The sequence below is a fragment of the Plectropomus leopardus genome, chromosome 1, assembly GCF_026936395.1.
Source record: "Plectropomus leopardus strain MGB_pleo_1.0 chromosome 1, ASM2693639v1, whole genome shotgun sequence".
Taxonomy (NCBI): domain Eukaryota; kingdom Metazoa; phylum Chordata; class Actinopteri; order Perciformes; family Serranidae; genus Plectropomus; species Plectropomus leopardus.
The window spans coordinates 21385110-21408576 of NC_142176.1; the positions used below are offsets into that span (position 1 = coordinate 21385110).

Here is a 23467-nt window from a genome sequence, read left to right on the forward strand (position 1 = left end):
AGTACAATGTCCATGTAATGTCCGAATGAGGCCATGTGTGAATTGAGCGGGTATTGTCCAGAGAATTCACAGCGAGCGACATTTCTATCATGAGGTTCGCGCAAAACCGACAAAAGACATACATCTAAAGGTGAAAGAGAAGAGTCATTTACACACTGACGTCAACAAAAATGTCCAACTGTTGAAATGACCTAGATTTGAGAACTTCTGTTGTTAAGGGCCGAAGCCAAAATCAACAAATTCAAGGAACAAGAGAATCTATTGTTTGTGACCAAATTATGAACCAGCTACATGAACGGGGTGTAATCTGCTTCCTGCATGCTCTACGCCATCCCTCACCTAAACAAACTGCAGTACCTAAGAATGATACGGACAGTATCCTGCTGTGTGCTATACGTGTGAAAGAGAAACTCATATGAGAAAACGACTCTTGATTGTGAAGAAAGACATTTCTTTAAAAAAAACAAAAAAACATTAATTTTCAGGAAGCCTATGCTGCAAAAGCAAAGGTAAAAACAACATTGTGGCTCATGTCACCAATCAGCCACAGTTAATGACAATATATAGAAATTAGAGGTGCAATGAGACTTATCGATTAATCGATTAGTCAATCATTAGTCAGTTAAATGACAACTACTTTGATACCTGAATTACTGTTTTTGCAACTTTTTAAGCAAAAAATACAAACGTTCACTGGTTTCCTGCTTCTTACATGTGAGAGTTTGATGTTTTCTTTTTTCATGGCATTATAAACTAAATAGCTTTTGATTTTCAGGCTGCTGGTCTGTTTAAAAAAAATGAAGATATCACCCTGGACTCTGGAAAATTACACAGGGCAGGTGTATTTAGTGTATAGATATTTTTGATATTTTATTGATAAATCAATTAACAAATTAACCAGGGAAACAATGGGCAGATTATTTGATAATGAAAATAATCATTGGTGCAGCCCTAATAGAAACCAGACACTCGAGTCACACAGAGAAGCCAGAGGAGTTTTTTTTTTTTTTTTGTTTTGAAGAAAACAAGGCTGGAGACCTGCAGGCATCACAAGAAAACTACCGTTTACAGACTGTGGCTCAATCCAAGAACCGGCCCCCTTTGTGCATTTTACCAAGCTGCTCACACAGCTGGAGAAAGTCTCATCTCACCAGCGGCTATTGACAAGACCAACAAGCTCCTGGGTGAATCTGCAGCTAATAAACAAGCACTGCATCATTATGCGGTGACAGCATCTGGAGCAGAATGAGTTGCGTGTCCAGTAACATAAAACAGCAGAATATCCCACATTTTATGGGAAATGACTATTACACACTACAGCCTCATGAATGCTGGGCACCAGAGAAGCATGTGTGTGGTAAAATGAGATTCAGCAGTGTTGCGGTCAGTATAAACTGTGTGGCCTTCATGAACGGAGAGCATTCTGCACATAATAGCTTAAGCTGCCGCAGAGTCTGACCCAGGACTTTAAGAGACTTTGACAGAGTTTATTAAGGAGGTTAAATAATTGTTTCAAATGCTTTTTGTCGAGTGTGCAGTGAGACGAACACATCTCAGTTATCACGAGGTTGATTTTATATTTGTACAACTTGTAAAAGCAGAGGTGTGCTGGCTCAACGGGTGGATAAACCCCAAAAAGGGACCCAGCAGACATGCATGCAGTTCTATTTATAGTTTATTGGGTCTGTGCATTGGTTGGTTCATACATTTCTGTGCGCATGCACAGTCAAACATTTTGGGCCGCACATGGACCGTCTGGATGGATCCTCATAGTTGGGTCCCAACATTTGTAGGACACAGGCATTTGCAGCCATTCATGTGCGGAAACTATAAATTTGACTTTACGAGATGCTTTGATACTATAAATAAAAAAAATAGTAAGAATGTACAAGTTTTTTCTGAGAACTTGCCAAGTTTTGTCAGATGATCTTGCAAATGCAGATGAACAGACTAGCATCTTGAATGTGTCCATGCAAGCAAAAAGGAAACAAACTTAAACATGTAAGACAAAACTGTCTTAATTACGGTTAAATAAATAATGCATGCAGGGCAAAGAATGTTTGAAAAAGTTTGCTCTGGGGCACAGCAACTGAACACGAAAACATGGAAGAATACAATGGAAGCTCATTGTTTGAAAGGCAGGTTGCCAGAGGGAAAAGTCAAAGCAAGAAGTGGGTAAGACGTCCATGAGTAAAATTAAATTCATACTTTGCACTCATTTCAGCTGGTTTTTATTGTCCAGTTTAGCTGTCTACTGTAACTGCTCCTGCTTCACTCTCACTGAAAACCTGAAATGTTATTTTAGGCTTCACATTTATAAGCACAATAAGTGCATCATGACTGTATATTGCTGCTACAGCCACTGCTGGCTCCCTCTCTTGTGCATAACCTTTTAGTGTTTTCTTTGCATTTGCCAAGAAGGATGTGAGGTTCCCTGTTTGAGATTGGTTACAGCCAGGCACTGCCCACACTTCCTGCTCAGATATGTGGAGATCCTGATTGGAGCAGCGCTGGTCCAGCCCTCAAATCCAGAAAAAGCGATTCAGGAGAACTGTTATAAATACTTGGCCAGATTGTCAGTTGCTGCGGCTGAGATTTCACTTGAAAGGACCACCTCTAAATTTCTATGTGTGTCCTGTTAAGCCAAATATATGCATTTGAAGCTTTTGTGGTTTAGAACTGAGGGACTTGATTATCTGGAGACTGGGGCAGGTAGAGTTTACAGTTATATCTTTCTTGCTTTTGTCATGCAAGTTGTTTTAGCTTTTTCACTTTTCCCCTGCTATCTCTGTATTATTGTTTTATTGTATTACATTATCTATTTCTGCTTTTATGCACACTTTACTTCTTCAATCAAGTTAACTTGTGTTTGGACAGGTCCTTCCCCATCTGTCTCGACTGGAAAGCACTTTGGTTGTTTTTCAGTGTGCTATATAAATAAAAGTGACTTGACTAGTTTCGACTGTTGAGTGCTGATTGCTCACACCATTAGTATTCCTGTGTTCAGAAACACTGGATGCAAGGGTCCTTTTACTTGTGTCTTGATTGTGAATCCGCTAAGGTCACACCGAGGTTGAAGTTCTATATTTGTTTGCTTTTGAGAAATTCAGTGGTCGCACCCTTTGTAGTTTGCCTCTTCATTTGTGTTTACAGATTCCTAAGTTCATTATCAATAAATTATTCTATTTTACAAATTCAAACTAGTTACCAGCCACAACAATGTCGCAACAGCTGGTACTGTTTACCATGAAAGCGTGTCATTATGGCAACGTGTGATCCTGGTGACACCCATTGTAACAGAAGCTACCAATGAATCAGTCTCGAGTATTTTGGCAGGTGTTCATAAGTTTATGTCTGTCTCGCTGTCTGTGGACGGATATTATCACTGCGATAGTTTCACAACCACACAAGATGCAGTCATGAAAGGTGTGTTGATGTGATTAGGGATGCATCAATATTAAATTAAAACTACTGATATAGATATTTAAAATAACCATTTGGCCGATTAGCCAAAACCATTTCTTTTAATTGGATTTTTTTTCCAGCTTTTGTTGGTACTTATTTCCCCTTTTGCGCCAGGGAAAACAATTTATGATGATTTAAATCACATGAAAAACATCTTTTTTCCTTTTTTTTTTTTAAATAACTGCTTCAAAAGCCTCTTTAGTCTATATAAATATCAGTATTCCCTCTCTATATATTTTTTTATATTACTATAAAAATATTTGGACATTTCTTCTTCAAACAACTGTATTTATTCAAGTTTCTTACCAAAAACTAAATAAGCTAAATAATTTCCTCTCACCCCATACTCATTTTTACTGAAAAGAGCTTGAACGCATCATAATGTAACTCGACGCAGCATCAGTGAGCAGTTAGTTGAATCCCAAAGAAGATCTCTGTTTGTCCCAAACATGTTTTCTATTGTCCCCAGGATGACGGGATGCCAGCTGCTAGTCATCTTTTAACACAACAGTAAGATCACAGAACCCAAAAAGTCATTGAATTCTTCTTTTACCTGCTCATTTAATTTAGTTTTATTTTGCAGGCGTTAAATTTAAAGAAATACTTTGATGGTATAAAGACAGTCCTCACATAAAACTGGGCTGTTTCTGCAATAGAAAAATACAAATTCTTTTGAAACTGATGCTGCATGACCAGAGAAAGAAAGAAAAGGGACGCTTTTGCTCAAAGGTAGAAAAACTACCAGAATGCATCATGCCTACCAGACGCTCCCGCTAGTGGGTGACATAATGTGGACTCACCTTTGAGAAACGATGGCAGCCTACAATCTCGTATTACAGACAAAAGATAAGCTAAAACATGTTTCTGAAAAAAGCGAGAAATATACAACTCTGTTTTATGTGCAGGAAGCAGTATGGCACTATGGGGCCCACTTCCTGTTCACAAACTCTCACTATTACAAGGTGTTAAACATATTAGGAGACAAACAGGCAGTGCAGTAATATAATCTTGATTTATATTTGATCAGCGCTGCTTAGATTTACCGTTTGGTCGGACTTTGGTCCGAGTTTCAGAGAGACAGAGAGAGAGGGACGGGTAACGCTCTCGATCAGATGTATACTCTCTGTGAACGTGTTGGCAGTGGCGTGGTCGGCAGGCAATATAAAAATGCAGAAGTACAGCCCATATTTTGAGCAACAGCACCCAGAGCTAGCGAGCTGGTGAGGTAGCAAGGAGTTTCACAGTAGGGAAAAGAGGGATATCTAGGCTCTGGTTAAATTAAGGGAAGTTTACCACAGTTCATCGGCACATACTAGCCACATCGTGATATGAAGCTGGTTGAAAATCAGCAAAATATCCCTTTAACACAACAGAAAAACACTGGCTACTGCCATCTGTGAATATAATCTTATTTGCCAACAGGCTGTTGAGAGCCAAAAAGGTGAATATCAGCTGATACTGATGTTCAGGGGATAAATTGGTGCATCCCTAGTAAAGATCACAATGAAAACAGGGTTAAAAGATGGGTGTGATCTGAGCAAAGGGGCCTGAAGTAAAAGGAGTAGAGTAACCACTTTCCGCCTTTGGCTCACATTTGTTTTAAGTCGTGGATCACTGGCAAGATGGTCTCTAGTCTTTTGTTGCTTCACCTTCCCCTAGCGAGCTGGATCATAACAACTGGGCTGTGAGCTCAGTAATCGTTTCTGAGTGCAGGACAGTACTGTGGCTGAACAAATCCAGCGTGCACAGTGTGTGACGGGATGTGTGAGCTCAACACGTCTGGTGTAAAATTAAGTGACACTGTCCTCCGATTTGCTTACATGCAAATCAAAGTCACTCTAACATTCAGTAACATGTCGACTACATGTTAGAGTGACCTTTTATCTACAGCCTAGCTCAAGACAAACAGAAACAGATTGGACTTTGAATGTTTCAAGAAGTCTCAGTTTGTGTCTGCTGTCTAATTGTTACTGCCTTAATTCAGGATCCAAAATCCTCTCTATGTTTTACTTCCTTTACTAACAATTCACTGAGGTTTTCCTCTTTTCTCAATCTCTCCCGTCTTTCCAGACAACTGCTTCCTCCCTGAGCAAGATCCTATTCAAGCAGCACAAGCTGTCAGGAAGTGGGAATAGTAGCATATGTTTCTTCCACCATGTCAGTTCATAAGGGGGAAAGGGGGGATGGGAGCAAGCTGTTGGGGAAAAAAAACTCCCAGAGAGCGGAGAGAGCTTTTACTGAATTCCGTTTTTGTGTGCCGACTGCTGACACAGCAGAACTAACTCACAAACTGATGAGGGAGGGGGAAAAAATTCCCATTTCAACCACTAACAGGCTGGGACTCTTTCTAGATGTGCTCCTCTCATCCCGACTAAATGATGAACTGCGCTCATATAATGACTTCCAGCTTACATTTTCACAGCAAGAAAAAAAAATATTTGTTTCTATTCTCATCAAGTCCAAACATTGAGTTAGTGACATTTGTAAAAGCTGAAGTACTGTTTAAAATGCCATGACACTGCATGGATATTTTCCCCTACAGTTGTTCCAGTATGTTTCAGTCAAGATTTATTCTGTCTGTTCTACAAAAAAATCTCCTGCACATTTCAGCAACTTAACCAAAACAACCCAAGGGAAAAAAAATGTTATAGCTAACCGATTAGCTAACTGTAAGTTGCAACACATTTTTTTGTGTATCCTTCTAAATATATAAATATATACAGTATATATATACTGTATATATATATATATATATATATATATATATATATATATATATATATATATATTTGTTGTTTTCTATGAGCACTAGTCCTTTGTTTTGTTGTTGTGGTAAATGCAATGAATTATAATGTCTCAACTGCAACTTCTGCCCTTTAAATAAAGGATGTAGCTACAAATGCTGTGCAACACCTCAACATAATTATTTTTCAAAAAACAAAATGTGTTTCGGGGAGTCTAAAGAAGAAAGTAAAATATCAAGAATCTTGGAGTTCTTTTATCACTGAGCATCTCCCAAATCACTCTGCAACAGATAAACATTAATACTTCTCTTCTACAAAAATTACACTGTAAAAAAAAAAGTTTCTCCAGAGGGCTTTTCTATGACATGAGATCAAATGTGTCTTCAGGATTCTGATCATTATCTGAGGGAAAATAAATAAGTCAACCAGCACGAGTAACAAACCTGACAACACTTGATATTTCGCCTTCCACCCCGCCTTTCTGCAAAGCAACAACTGTGTGTCTTCTTTTATTTTCATGTGCAACTGATGGGGTATCAATGCAAAGCAGAGCAACAAGCCTGAAGACCACAAGGGATTTAAATTTTCCAGACTTAAAAAAAAAAAATCAAAAGAATAACAATGAGTTTCACTCAGAAGTGAAGTAATAAAATTTGTACCTACAAGCCACACAGGTTCTAAAAACAAGTGTAGATTTCACATCCTCCTCAATATTTAAAACTATTGTTACTACTTAAACTACTATTTAAGTGCTATTGTTCCCCGCTCAAACAAAATCATCATTAAAATGATAATCATAATTAACAGCGGTTGACTTTTATTTTGACAAAATTGAAGACATTTACTTCATAAATTGATGCAGAAAAGGCAAAAATTTTGTGCATAGAAATTCACCAGAATGCAGGAAGTTAAGTGTTTAACGCTCAAAAATTTCTGGCAGAGGACCCCCAAAACCCTTGTTATATATGTGACCCCCCCATGTTAAAAAAAAAATACATCCTTGTCTTAAACTTCATGTCACTTCTAAATTTGGCCATGAACTACACCGCTGTATGTTGCATGTACCTTAGCATCTACTTTATCCCTCAAGACATCCAGAATCCCTGCATGTTTCCACCTAAATAGATTTCCTGCAATTACTAAGTATTGTAAGATAAAAATTCGGAAACTTGAACTCTTGAATTCAAATATGGTGGAATTAAACAAATTGCCTTGGTATCTTATTTTAACATTTTGGGAATATATTTACAAAGAATTAAAGTGTGCACAGTTTGAACTGAAACAAACTTCAGCTTTAGCTGAAAGTGGCTGCAAATTATGTGCAAGTCATTTCCATGAACATGACTAAGATGGGTGCAACAATTTAGCATTTATGCATAACTTTGTGTATAAACTGAAGGATTTAGCATTACTTGTGAAATTGTATTATAAAAATTTAAACTGTTAGCAACTTTTCCAACAAAAGGTTATGTACTGCTGATGCAACGATGATGTTCAAATGAATGCTAATGCAAGTGACCCACTATATTCTGTGCTGTAGAACTAGTTCTTATCTGGTGTATGTGGATGTTTGGAAGATCTTTGCAATTATTATTCTGCCCTTTTTCATTAATTCACTCTTGTTCCTCAAAGTTGCCCTGTCCGAACTACAATGTTGTTTATAAAATGTCAAATTATTACGATGATGTAGGATGCGGAGGCGGAAATGAGTGTTTGCAGTGAAGGAGGAAAAGGATGTGGGGTAGGGTTATTTATGTGTGCACAGAAAATGGTAAGTGCATACTTTTGCTATTGTATACCAGTATCAGTAAACAGAAAATCAACATATTAACATATTAATCTAAATATTTAACGGGCTAACCCGGTTATCCAAATTTGCTCATGTCAAATGAAATTGGGAGTTGTTCACTTGTCCTCATACAAACATTGAAATAATCCAAATTCGTTTCTTTGCATCCCTTGACATCAATTGGATGTTTTTGCGAGTGCAACATGGTGTTGCCACACCGTGGCGGGGTTGTCAATGAAAAGTGTCTCTTAGCGCCTTAGAATTTGCAGACTAATTATGTCCATCAAAAGAAAGTATGAATGTCATCCACTTGTGGCTTACACATAATTGCATACTTCTGTCTTTGCAGGATGTACACCATAGAAATGGCCTTATTTGTGAGACGCACAGTGGAGATGCAATAAGTGAATGTAGCAGCTAAGCAGAGTAGTAGCTGTGACATGGCATTATGGGAAATTACACTTACCGTGAGATTACATAAACCACTCACCAAGCTGGAATCCAGCTTCTTAAATTAAGAGAACCCATTTCACCCATCAGACAGAGCAAGGTAATGAAATAGCAGATGAGAGGTCTCAAATGTAATTTTCCATGTGGAGCTTTTGTGCCGTTATCTCAGAGGGTGCAATAATGATTCTGTGAATGACTTTTGTGCACCCCATAATGGCCCACAGTAGTTAAGGCCACAGTGTGTAAAACTATAATTACCATGTGATTTCAAAACTCAACATTTTGAGCTTGCTGTAAAGACGAATCACAGCCTTTACATAATTATTAAAAATATTCAGTTCTGATTAACCATGAACATTTGCAAAGACTGAAATTCCATTTAGATTTGGTCATTAAAACAAATTAATTACCTCAAGAAAAGCATGTTTATGGAATGAAGTCTTTGACAGCAGGTCTTTGAGGACCTTGAGATGCAGTTACAGGGCAAAATAAAATTAATCAAAAATCTATGGAAATACTCTTTGAATTTAATTTATTTGGAAAGCTTTATCACACAAGGCTGAGTTGAGGCATGCAGCAGCTGTTTAAAATAAATCAACAAAACAGGTGAATATGACTTCTAGCCTTTAATTAAAATAAAATAATTTTTGGAGGACACACTTAACCAGCCATAATTTCATTTCAAGAAAAATAACGGGGTGGATTTAATTACTGTAATTATGTCGAAAACCTTTCCAAACAGACTAAAGTATGTCACCAAAATGCGCAAGAATGTCAGGACAAAACTATTGATTTTGTATTGGATTTTTCCTTTAGGTTTCATGAATAAATCTACAGGTTTGGAGAGCAGATGAATGAATAAACAAGGCTTTCAATACCAATTTCCGCAGGTCCACTGGAGAGGCTAGAAAGCTTACTTATGCCGCCTCTGTTATTGGCAATGGCCTAGTGTTTATTTCATGCCTCTTTGAACCTGCAGGCTGAGATGCCGTGAATCTGTCTGATATCATCCCACTCAAATCTGAGGCCTGGATCCCACCGCCCAGCAACCATCAGGCCACTGTGGGATCAATCTTTGTTTGCCAGAGAATAGGATTGATTTACAGGTTCTGTCAAAGCAGCCTGCTCTACCTGCCTCAGACTGAGAAACAGGTAGCAACAACACGACCTGGACAACATCAGATATGTCGGCTAAAGGTCTTCCACTCTGAACAACAGAGGGAAAATTGGAGACACAAAAATTTCTCCTTCTGAGGATACATCCTGCCACAGTATAAAAAAAACCACACAATTCACCATTCAAACATGAAATGTAATGAAAGCTCAGAAGACATTTGCCTATCAAAAATTTGCAGTGCATTCCAGACAGCATACGCCCATGTCACCGTGGTGCGGAGTGCGAGCGGAACACATAAAGCTCAGGAAATTAAAGCTGTAAATAAAGGTCCGTCAGATAAAGGATCTCCTGACAGTTATGAGAGCAGAGCAGGCCGAGAGCTGGCCGCTGGCTCATTCAGGACGCGTGCGGATGGGCATGAAAAAACAAATCACAGTGATGAGCATGAAGGCCACCATTTGCATTTAGCTCTGCCAATTCACACCGACTTTCATCTCTTTTCTTCTTCTTCTCTAGCCATCATTTATCCCCTTATATACTTCTTTCTTTCTCTCCGCATCCATCTTTTCTTCTCCTGTCTTTTTTCTCTTGGCAACTCCTGCATATCACACTGGCCTCATCAGTCATAAAACAGCCTCCTGAGAGGTGCTGTGCAGACAGCTGAAAGCGACAAAATCAAATGTGACTCAAATGATCAAATGTTTTTTTTGTTTTGTTTTGTTGGTTTTTTTTATAACCAACCAATTACGTATAAGGTGACTGCATTTTGGGAAAGACCGTGCATGCGAATATATTTTGAGATATGATATCAAATAAGTCAAGGTATTTATTATTTTCATACTAAACATATTAAGTTTTGGAAATTGAGCATTTTTTGTCAGTTATCTGTTTGTACGTAAATGGCTGAGTGGAAAAAAATCTGTCATGTTTAACTTAAATACTACAAAGCTGTGATTCTAATTCTTTGTTAGCGTACTCAGTAAAGACTATGTGCCCTTTTGAACTTTTTAGCAAGTATTCTGAAAATAACTATGGGAAATGTTACTATTAACTGATAACACAGAATACAAAAATCTGATGGAAACGAATTATGTCTGCACACATTATAACTATTCTGTAATAAAATTAATTACTTCTTTGCCTTTTAAACTTTGTGGCCATGCACAGTTACAAACATACCTGAATGTTTTCTATGTCAATTGTTTGGCAGTGAAAGAAGATCAATTTGGCTTCCTAAAAAGTAATCAAAAACCTGAGACTTACAGGTATTAAAGCTGTGCCATTCACCATTCATGAATACACACCTACAATATACCAAGCTAAAGCTAAATTAAAAATCTTTTGCCTAAAAAAAAACTCTTTAACAGGTTCAACAGTGGTATGAAGACTCCGGAAACACAAATGAGAGGATACAAAGATTTTGCAACACTGACAAAAATACAAATTACTTTTAGATTCTCTGACATCCTCTAGTTCATTTAAGTCAAGTCAATTTTGAGATCAATGCACATGAAAACCAAACACCAACAGTAAAGTTAACTTGACTTGTATAGTCTACCATAATTGGATTTTTTGGGGGCTTTCATCTGCTGGGTACTGAAAAATAAAGATCCAAGGCTGAGATATTAAGCAGGTAGTTATTAAGTTAGGCACTATACTAAGGCACTATGTGCAGTCCCAGCGTAACCAAATCTGAAGAAACAATCTTGTAATCCTTTGGCGATCGTCTGATAAAGATAAAGCCAGGCAACTGCCAATATTTCGTGGTATCAAACATAGCCAGAGGACATATGGGCCCAGATGTGTGCATCGACCATTGTCTACAGTGCGATTAGCAACTTGAAACAGCTCCCGACAACATTTCAACTGACTCTATAAAAAAAATATCTGCAACCAAATCCAGATAAATTCGAAAAACGCAAACTAGATGCTAAATCATGAGAGATGTCATTTTCGGCCAATGTGTTCTGCCTCTTTACTATCTACACAGACTGTTTACCTGCAGGCAATGTGATTGGTCATATTGCTAGGACGAAAAATGTAAGTAGGAACAATTTTGATAGTAAAAACTTGCAATGTGTACTCCTGATTCTGCATACATGTGAAAATATTTGTTTATAGAAATGACTGAACATCTAACATAAGACATGTTTCCTGGAATATTCGTCCATCAGGGACCAAAACAAATTAAAAAAAAATACATATATATATATATATATATATATATAAATAAATAAAAATCAACACATCTGAGCAATTGGAAGCTTGAAACTGTAACATGAAGATCATTTAATACTGTTTTAAGAAAAAAGTCTGGCTCTATTCATATCGTCAACAAATCCAAGACCAAAATCAACCAACAATGAGTATTCACACTACGTGACTATATTGTTTGTGTAGCCACAGCCTGATAATACTTACACCTCAGTGCTATAAAACTCTGTTAAAAACATATTGGTGACATGTTCCTTTAATAACTTTGAACATGGGCACTGTAGTTTTGACTCAGTCTCACATACACTATCCTGCTGACTTAAACATCCATGCGAGCACCATGTGTGCTCACATGAATGTGTATTAATGTGTAATGTGTATTAATTTGCCACTGAAAATAGTCCCCAACAAATGCTCTTTTCACTCCTGTTTGAAGAACGTTTGCTATAAACCACAGTGCCCAGTGGTTCAAAAAAATGAATTATCCTTTTTAAAAAATGAAAAAAATATATTTGTGACCTAAAGATTTACATCTTTGGTCGGATCAAATGGACTGAGTGCCACAGACAGGAAGTCAGAAACTTTAGCCCCTTTTCCACTGCACAAAAAGCCAACAACACCTGCTACCATCTGGCTTTCATATTTAAAGGTAAAGGTAACAAGCAGCATTCATTCCCCGGACAAATGACCCTGCAGTATTCACGGGTACTTCTCAGCTTCAGCCTCAATTTGCTTCGACTGGTAGGGATGGAAATATGACATCCGGGTTGATATAATAATTTCAGCCCATTTGCTGACGCATTGCAATGACCGACTGCCACAAAATACCATCCATCTCCGTCCAAGTAGGCCTTGAGCATCCTTCCAAATCAATTCAGCACTGAGTCTGAGAGAGGTACTAAATTAAGTAAGAGATATATTTACAAAGAAGAAGTAACCACCATAGCATTTTTACTGGCCTCTGTGCTGCTTTCTACTGTTTAATAACATGTTTCAGTCCCACTGTGACGTCAAACATAAAACACCAGAAAAAAAGGCATACTTGTCTATCTGACTGGCAATGAGAAAGCAGACTATTTCCAATTTTTAACAGGTTTTCCAGCATTAAATAACCTGTAGACGTGCTATTTTTTTGTGGAAAAGGGATATATGACACATGGATTGAAGTGCCTTTAGTTTTGTTCTCTTCAAGCTTTTTGTTGACAATAGCAAAAATATAGAATTTCATCAACTTTTCTTTTTTTAATTTGATCAAAAAATTGTGTAAATAAACATTGGGTAATGAAGATGTTTGTTGACAGAACAGCGAACCTCTGTTGATGTAATTAGAAACCAACAAGACTCCTTGTTGAAAATGTCTATTTGGGTCCATTAAACAGACTAAACAGCGAAAGAAAAAGTTTGGACAATACAGCTCTCCATTGCTGTGTCCCGGCTCGGATTCCAAACTAATTTACCGGGCACAGCCTGCATATTAATGTTGGAGGCTTACCCTCCAGTCTATCTGTGCCTCCACTGAATCCAGGGCACCTTCAGGGCAGAGAGAGAGCCTGCCTGATCTGTGTCAGCCATGATAACAATACAGCGACCATTGATGAAAGGTCTTGTGGAAATTTATTACATGCAACGACTGGGGAACACAGTGCCAGAGAGACTAAATAACCCACATTTGAATACAAGCCACAAATTATACACAGTTTCAGTAAATGAAGTGACTGAGCGCCTTTGTTCCATGGGTTTCCTTTCACTAGTGGAAAGCTGAACACCACTATGGCCAGCACTGAGAAAGGAAGTTGTTGAAGCAGAGATTTCCTGCTTTCATTGTGGTTAAGAACTCAAAATGTTTATAGTGGTTTTAGAAAACTGACTCATCTAATGATTAATGGGGTATATATTGCTTTTCATCTGCGTGTGATCATGAGGCAGCTCATTTATTTGTATTTTTACTCCAAATAGGTAAAAAAATAAATAAATACATGTCCCCAGCTTCTTAATAACTTCTGAGGAACAGCATGTTGATAATGAGTGGTTAAGACATTACGTTGTCTAAATGATTGCCATATGGCAAAAATTACAAGGCTGTAATATTAAAGTGGTAAGCCTTCAAAGGGGTCAGAGACGCTCAATCATTTGATGCTTTACATAAAACTAGAAAGGCTCCAACACGACTTGTTCCTTTTGAATGAATAGGAAAAATCGGCTACAACTCCAGCAAAATGAAAGCAAACACAGTCTGTTTTCTGTAAGTATGCACAAAGAGAAAAAAAAAACTGTTGCACTCACTAAGGTGGTTGACAGGGCCAAAGTGCATTCGGTAGCTGGCAGTCATTTTATGGCTGCAGTACTGAAGCAGATTTACTAAGATGACGTCAGTGGCTTTGAGCCAGCTTTTCCTTTTTGGTGGCACTCTCCACTGGCCTCAGTGGGCCCTGCTCAAACTGCTGAGCAGCAGCGCATACTCTAAAATTCCCTTTCTAGACCAGGGTTTACCTCAGGGCACACACGGTCTGGAAGCCTGCAGGAGTGTCCTCTTTTTAAAGCGGCGTGCTTTGACCGCAGAGAACACTGATGTTTTGATGTGACTCTACCCCTGCCACGCACCACATCTAATTACACAATTAATGACTTTGTGTCCAGATTCAATCACTGATCTTTTTCTAAATGGAATATTTACAGCAACAAAAAAATAAATACTGTGTATTATCATTTCAATTAAAATGTGGGGCACACGATGCATTGAAATTCCCATGAGGAATTTCACAGGCCCCTTACTACAGATAGAAAGCATGCTTTGTTGTCCGTATGTTACTATTTTCAATCAGGTGAACGCTTTATTTCCAAAAAAATCAATATCCTCTTCATACATGTACAGCATGAGATGCAACCCAAATGTAAAAGCTGAGAACTACTAAAGCTGAGAACTGTTGACAATAACAAAGTATAATTTGAGACATGAAAACATCTTGTCAACAACTAATTATGTGTTAACAAAGATGCAATCAACAAACCAAAACCCAACATGGAGAAATAAGACATCTCCTCATCTGCGCACCCAAACAGGAGTAAATACTAAAAGGCTGCTAAAAGTTATAATAAGACTGATCACTATTAAAGTGTGTCGAATTCATTGATAACTGTCATTTAGGAATTATCTCAAATGGAATTTAAATTTTAAGACTTGTATAAAATGTAGACATTTCAATGTTAGCTCAACCTCTGTTCACATTAGAACTGCAAGAGGACCAAAAAGATAATCAGTCTTAAACTAATACTTCTGAAATTAAAATGCTGTTTTATTGAGATGCCATTGTGAGAGAATAAATACATCACTGCTCTAGGGCACCTGTTGCATGGAGCACGGACGACACAGGTGCTTCTCTGCAGCAGCCAGTTATGACTCTCGCACACAGACTGCATCTCTTAATGTGCTATAATTAAAAACAGCCAGGGACCATTTGGGGTTATTCTAAAAATTAAGATAATGATGATCATTTTAGGGGCTAAAGGGATAGTTGAGATTCCTTCTTCAGTGTTGTTCTGAGATTTGAACCTCATTGGGAGTGTCTGTGTTTGATTGTCAGTCCAGGTTAACTGTGGTTATATGTTGCAAACAGGGTTGTAGCACTGTAATGATTTGAAGGTATACCGTGGTTTGAACACAGACAGTTATCACACCATCTGCTTATCGACTGCGTTGAAAAAGAGTACAACCAAAAAGAGGGGGGAGATTTTTTTTTTTTACACATACTTCTATTAAGAACAACTGGTTTAAAGTTTCAATTATAACAAAGTCTTTGTTTGACCATTTAAAAGTCCTTATAATTGATAATAAGATTGTTTTATACCGCAACAGTGATATTTTCTGAGATGGCTATCGTACCTTGAAAATTTCATTCTGTTGCAACCCTAGTTTCAAACAGGCTTCTGGCTTCATCCCTAAACTGCACTAGTATACACTAGCAGTATATCTGAGTGTCATACCGGTCACATTGTGTCACTATTGCATGTAAATACAATGTAATTATGAGTTATTGCACAAGCATGGTAAGAGCTTTAGATAATTTTTAATTTATGAGAATGTATACGTTAAGGAGACTGATGTGACTGATGCTCACAGGACAAACACAAGCAAGAATTGATATTTGCCATGTCAAGCAGAAAATGAGCTAAGATACTGGACAAATGTTTGACCAAAATATGTTTTTCTAAAAGTCAACAATCCTCAAACAGTATTCAGTATGGATAACTGAAAGAAAATAAGAGTCTCACTTTGCCCCAGTTCATTTTGTGCCTCACACAAGCAGATTATTCTGTCCACACCTCACAACAGGTATACTACACTCTCTATAGCTCTGTCCTCAGACCTCAACACGGCGGCAAAACCTGAACAAACAATGCATTAAAGTTACTCCTCACCAGTGCAGCCTATGACACAATATATCCACATTCAGTATCTGCTAAAATGTCACCTGATGTTATTTTTTGCTCATGACTAATTCCAAACTATTTAAAGACTAATCATAACATAGAGAAAGGCACAGGCTCCGTGTCATCATAGCTGTGAACATATTCTCTCTAACAAACTGCAGGTTATGCTTAATGCCCTGCATTATGCTCCGTCAAAAAGCAGAGGGAGTTTAGTAACTCCTTCTTTCAAGGGTAAAGTCTCATTCAGTCAAACAAAGACAACATCCTATTCTTGCACAAATGTTATGCAGGCTTCCATCCAACAGGTCCACTGGTTGCATAAGCTGAAAACAAAGCATCTATTTCTACCCCTAATTTTTTTTTCCCTTCCAGGCAAGCAGATTTACACTGTGACATGTCTGGGGTTACGCCTCACTGCAATTCAGTCTGTTTCCTGGAAATGATATGAGCCCTTTCACTTTAATTAAATAAAAAATGTTGCATCTTTTCCAGGTTGTACTTGGCTTATAAGTTTAATAAAATTATTAATAGCCGTTAACTGTCAGAAAAAGCATGTTTCACACTGTAAGAGCAGAGAGCTTGTGTATTCGCCATAACCAGCTGCTTAAAAACAAAAAGAGGTGGGAGGCTGTGTTTGCTGCAGCCAAAAACTTGTTGTAGTAGTAGTAGGGACAGAAAGTGGATTCTGTTCAAACTTGTGCAGGTTTTCTTTCACCCCATTACTTAACTGTTACTTTCACAATCGTATTATTTTCCTGAACACGACTGAAGCCATGACATGTCAAGATCAGTGCAGCTGACTGAGATATTCCTTTTTTTTTTTAAAAAAAAGGAAAAAAGCATGACTGGAGAGCTCACAAGAGAGTGGATGGGGTTAAATCATAATTCTCAGCTAAATTAATGAAAGACACCTTGATTGAATCACAGCAGCATATCTGAGCTGTTTAAACTGGAGCCTCATGACCTGACTGGGCTGTTTGTTCAAAGCAAACCAAATTTAAAGCAGCATATCCAGTAAGTGTCAGGGGTAAAAACAAGTGGAGACGAACCGAAGTCTGGCACAAAGACAAGATCCTTCAGTGTTTGCTGCAACAGGGTGTACACCCACTTTTTTAAGCTAACTTTTCTGTTGCAAATGAAAGCTTTTCGCCTCATCCTCATCCCTGCCTTTGCACAAGAGTGTGTGTAATTTTCCCAAAGTCCAGAAAAAAAGTTATTGGGATGATATCACTGTAAGGAGTGAGACTTTGTGACATGCACAGCTGGCATAGAGTTGGAGGGAGTTTTAGCTGAGCAGGCATTTCCCAAAGTAGAGGAAGGAACGGGAAAACAATGAGGGAAACCCCAAATAAAAGCTGCAAAAACACGAATTAATGCTACATTTCCTACTTAAACATAATCAAAGACTTCTATTTTCAGCAGGGTGTTTTTATATTATTTTAAACCACCAAACTAACACAAAACATGCTTAAAATAAAACAATTTACAACATTGTTTTTGTTAAAGACACAGAGTATCCCTCCAGAGTTACAGCAACAACATGGAGCACACACACTGCTGAGAGCGCTAACAAACAAACATAAAAAATGTACTTACACAAAACTTCGATGGCGATTTTTTTTTTTAAAGCGCCGTCAAAACGTGTTGAAGCAACAAGTCTCTCTCCACCGTGCTTTCTTCTTCGAGGTGGTCCGAAAATGCTCCGGTGAAATCTCCCAACAACTCCCGGCTGAGCCAACTACAGAGAGGAAAACAGCAACGTTTTCAATCGTCATCTTGTCCAAAAAAATCGTTATTCGTGCGGTATATATTATTTTTTACTTCATCCCGAATCCCGCTGGGACTTTATGGGGATCCGAAACAGGACAAAACGGCCTCTGGGGCTCTTTACAGGGGCGTATGATCGGGCTTCTTTTCAAAAAATGTGAAAAATGTCAAAGATTTTCGCTGCTATGTCAAAGCCATAGGCTACAACAGTGAGTGTTCAAAGTGAGCACCCTGTTGCAAACAGCGACCAGAATCGGCCATCTATCTCCGCGGTGGAAACAGGCGACTAAACGTTACTTCACGCCATGGGATAAATAGTAAACACCTACATTAGCCGACGTTTATTTTTTTTTAAAAATAAACTGTCCAATATTTCCAAACACGTCAACTAACACCTCACGAACAGAAGTCTACAACCAGTTTGGATACCTGCAACTACCATCGAAACTTACCTCGTTATTGATATCTCATATAAAAATGTCCCTTTTTTGAGTAATGGGATGTTACGGGGTATTTTTTTTTACTATGTCAAGTTATTCTGGTGTTTCTGGGCCAGCCAGGAAGGTGTAGGTGAATCGCTTCGCGCACTGACAGAGATGCGAAGAATGCTCGGAATGAGAAGAGGAATGAAATGAACGCAAAGAGCGAGTTTGCGCCGGGGCGGAGCGAGAGGTGGCGTCATCCCGAGCCCAGCAGCCAGCCTGGGCAGCGGGCAGCAGCAGGAGGGACAGGGAGGGTACAAAACATCCCGAGAACTGACGCCTTCAGGGACACCGCCAGGCTCAGATTTTACAGCATCGGAAATTCGGAGATGTGGATAGAAATTAGGCCTCATGCACGAAATTGGCTAATACACGAGCAAATTTTCTCTTGTTTTTGTTTGTATCCATTTTTTTTTCGTTTTTCTGTTCGTACCAATTGATCTTGGGGATTCACCAATGTGTTCTTATTTTTTAGAATCGGGGTTTTATTGCCAAGTGCATTTACACATACAAAGGATTTGACCTGGTGTTTTGGTGCAAAACAATTAATATGGAGGAAGAATAAAAATAGTAACTTTTTTTAGTGTATGATTTATTTATGAAGTTTTCGACACAATGAGCACAATACAAAAAACTGGGCATGAATATTTGTAATTAACTAAGAGAACATCTGTAGCTATAGGAATATATATATATATATATATATATATATATATATATATATATATATATATATATATATATATATATATATATATACTGAGACAAAAATAAATAAATCAGCAACAACATGACAATAAATTATATAAATAAATACCAAAAATAAGAGACAAAAAAGAAAACAAAAGGGAAAAAAATAACCAAGCAAGCACAGAACTACATCAAATATACAAGACACTTTAAAGACAGTAACATACTAAACATAATGTGTGCTACAGACATGAGAGAAAACAAGATTTGACCTCAAAGTGCAAAATGTTAGTGTAATACGGGGGGGTTCTCAGTTAGTTTGGACAGCATCCAGTTGAAGGGACCTGACATACTCTAAGAAAGGTAGACAGATTTTAGAAAATTTTAATGTTGGAGCCACGAAGAGAGTTTAATTTAACATCCTTTATCCAGCAAGTATGAGAAGCGGGCAAGGGCTCTTACAGTGCATCAGAATAACACGCCTTGTTAACATTGTTAGAAATGCTACAAGTTCAACAAAATAGGATGGCAGAGAAAGGTCAGTGGGTAGGACATAAAATTGTAACTTTAAATAGAATAAGATATCAGATAAAATCAAAGAGGCAATATAAAAATATAAAATGAAGAATAGAATATAAAGAACACAAAATGTAAGTACAGAAGGTGCAACAGAGGAATTGTACAGTTGTGCCGAAATTAAAGTTGCAGTGCAGATATCTTCAGTCTAAATTAACCCACAGTGTGCAGCGTATAGAGAAAGTCAAGTCCAGTGTGCAGTAATGCATTCAAGCATAAAAATGCATTATTGGGCTATTATATAATCAAATTTATATAATGTTATTTTATATTTTCTCTTAGCAGAAAATTAAGAGAAATTTAAGAAAATGTTGCTGCATGAGGCACAATGTGTGTGCCCAAAATCCAAGAATTTAAAATAGATACAGAATATTCCATCCAAAGATTACTGAGAGACAGGATTTAGGATCAGCTTTAATTTCATGTCTTCTTAAACCATGTTTAAGAAAAATGACAAATAAATCTACCTTGTACCTTATTACTGTTATTATTATTAACAGTAGTAGTAGTAGTAGGAGCCTGGTAGTATTGATAGTATTAGTATTAGGATTTTTATATTTGTTGATTGCATTTTGTATTATGTAATCAACAAAAATAGTTAATGAAATATGATCTATAGTTAGAAATGAGGCTAACAAAAAATTATGAAGTATTATCTATCGATAACATTACAGCTTACATCATAATACTAATCATAATAATATTAATCAATAGTGAGCCAATATTAAAGTAGCATTACACTGAGAGTAGCTGAATTATGCCTTTTTTTTGCATTTGAAACATTCGTCAATTTTGTTTTAAAAAATGCTGTAGTTTTTGAGTAAATTATTGGAAAACTTTTTCCACCACTGGATTTTGGGGCATCTTTTAAACTACCGTCACAAAAAGAAATGTGTGAAATGAATGTGACCAAGACAAATTCACATACAGACAAATGTAGTTTTCAGACTTTAAGCTGTGAAATATTAGAATATTAGAACATATTTAGAATGTCTGTGTAAATGTTTTTTTTTTCTTTTGGTCATAATTAGAAAAAGAAATAGTTGAGGGAAATTGTTGTATTGAATAATTGTAATTTATCCATGTTTATATGTGCTGAGTATTGTTGAATTATCACACACTAGTGAAGCATTCGATTGATGGAGTTAGCAATGGGAAAAATTTTCATGATTTCACTTTTAAAAAATATTTACACCAACTCAAGACACCATCACTGCACTGTTAAAAATAATGATACTGGAGTGCCTTTCACCCTCCCCCTTTCACACTCTATCTGTCCTATCAATAAAGGCATAAAACTAATCTTTAAAAAAAGGTTAATGATACCATATTAATGATATTAATAATACAGCTGTACAAAAATAGGGTGCATTTAACTTTATTTTTTTAATGATGACTGACAAAGGACATTCATATTTGTTTGCTGCTGACATTTCTTTTGTGGGCTACTGCCAACTTGGATTGATATTGCGAAGCAAGATTACTTGATCCCTATATGTATATGTAATGTAAATTCACAAAATATACCAAACAATGGGATCTGCAGTCACATTTTCTATTTTTTCTCTCATCCTCCTGTCCTTTTAGTTACGTATTTGTTTCATTTCTTATCACAGAGTTCAGAGCTATAATTTTTCCTACATGACTTGAAGGCAGCAGCTGACTTCACAAGACTGGCCAAATTCAAACAGGAGAGAGGAGGGGAGTGTTGAAATCAGGCCTACATGCAAATTGGGTGTGGAGAAACTTTGTGATCACCAGCCTAAACAACCTGCGGTCTCCAAATGGGTATCACTCTAAGCATACAGTTAAAAAAAAAAAAAAAAACAGTGTCAATAATGATATATCTTATTTCTCTATTACTTATCATGCTACAGATTAATGGCACATTTTTGTTTATGTGTCATCTAATAAATCTATATTCTTTAAACAAATTGTGTTCACAGATCCTCAATATTTTTCTAAAGATTGAGTTGGACAGATTTACAAGTGCAAGTTCAAACACTTGCAGACAGAAAACCCAGTCAAAGACACATCTGCGGTCCTGTCTGAACAAGTCATCCATTAGAAGCCAGTGTTTTGACACCAATCCTTCAAAAGAAAAGGATCTATGAAGACGATCGACTGCCCCTCTGAGGACATCCATCAACACCTTTTAACACCTGTCTGTGCACGTTGAGCCGAGAGAGAAACACGAGAAGGTGTGTGATTTAAATGTTCTTTACACAGGACTGTATTTCAATGCATTTTAACTGTCTCTCTTTTTATTCCATAATTTGCTGGAAGTGTATTTAAGGATACATCTGAGCAAAAGCCATTTAAAGTTAGCAGTCATATCACTTCCTCTATTGTCCTGACTGTTCTCTCAATAAAAAACTATTAATCATCAAAAGGCAGCTGTATCTAGGACGTCTTTAATGAGAAATCCCTGCTTTTTTTTTCTCCCCAGAGATGAATGCAGCAGTATGTAACTCCAGGAGCTCAGAAGTAACAGTGGTAATTCATCAGCTGACAGTGTTTGAAAGCTACATTTTAAAAATAATCCCTCCTCACCTGTGTTAGAAAATGCTCTCATATGAGAAGTCGTCAGTGTCAGTGCACCAGGCGGAGGCTGCATTTTGTAGGTTACTGAGCCAAATGATTGCAGCTAAATTCTGGATATAGGAATTACTTTTTCCTGTGTGTTCACTGTGCTGTATTCTTTGTCAAAACTGTGTATGCAAAAACTAATAGCTCACCTACTGAGCCCACCCTGCAGTACAGTACTGTATATACGATGACACTCTTCATGCACAGGCACTCGGCTGTTGTGTAACAGGGTGTGGTCGCACAAGAGCGGGTGCAGAGGTATAAGCTGTATAGGTGGCAAATGAGACAACGTAGATAAATGTGTCAGCAGGGAATGAGCGACTGAATGTGAGACAGAGTCACATGTTTGAATGTATGTTGATGCTCAACTTGTGGTGGTTGAGGACCTCTGTAAACACCCACACACACACGCACACACACCTCTGTCAGCTTTGTCCCTCAGTACTTAAAAAGTGAAACAGAAAGTGTTGCATGAGTACAGTGAAGCGTTGCCCTTATCTTGTCAAAATATTTTTTTCAACATTTATTTCAAGATCATTTTATGTAAAACAAGCATTTGATGTGTTAAACAGTATAGGAAGTGTCCACTGAATTGCTCTGGTAAATATTTCTAAGTCTAACTCCTGTAATACCATTTATGTGCAAATGTCTTTATTGATGACATTACTCACTGCCGAGGTAATTCACCGTTTCATTTTTGGAATATTGGGCACTCCGCTCCAGGGGTTGGATTTAAGGGATCGATGGCCCAATTAACTTCTATTCTTCCTAGTACTCAGCGCTCAACCCTAACTTTGTAACGTAGAGATAAGCGCTCAACCAATGGCTTCAACATGTTATGTGTTAGGTCTGAGAAAGGAAATATGGTGACAGCAAACCTTAAGAAAAAGACCTCTTTTCCACTGCACAAAGGGCCTGCTAACACCTGCTAACATCCAGATTTTAATGTAATGGGAAAGTATTCAATTGGCATTCACAACCACATAAATTATTAGTGTATTAGTTTCACATGGGACACAAACACCAGCCTCCAGGGGGCAAGTCCTGTGTTTGTTTGACCCATCCACCACCTCAACCTAGCTTCTTTTTGATGACATACTATACCATGATGTTTTTTCGTGATTTTTGACGACATACTATACTATGACGTTTATGC

At 37.5% G+C, this 23467-nt stretch overlaps 1 protein-coding gene across 6 annotated transcripts in view; it reads right to left on the minus strand.

Annotated features, from left to right (window-relative positions):
* The window catches only part of tead1b (TEA domain family member 1b), a 66396-nt gene extending 47781 nt beyond the window's left edge, over positions 1 to 18615 (minus strand). For 4 of the 6 annotated variants that reach the window (XM_042487837.2, XM_042487918.2, XM_088077553.1 and 1 more), the window contains exons 1-2: positions 18427 to 18614; positions 17804 to 17945 (exon numbers count right to left, since the gene is read on the minus strand). The gene's annotated coding sequence lies outside the window, so the exon portion shown is untranslated. Of the gene's footprint in view, positions 1 to 17803; positions 17946 to 18426 lie in introns of all 6 variants that reach the window. The other 2 variants (XM_042487533.2, XM_042487994.2) reach the window with 2 other exon arrangements.
* Between the last annotated feature and the right edge of the window lie 4852 nt (positions 18616 to 23467).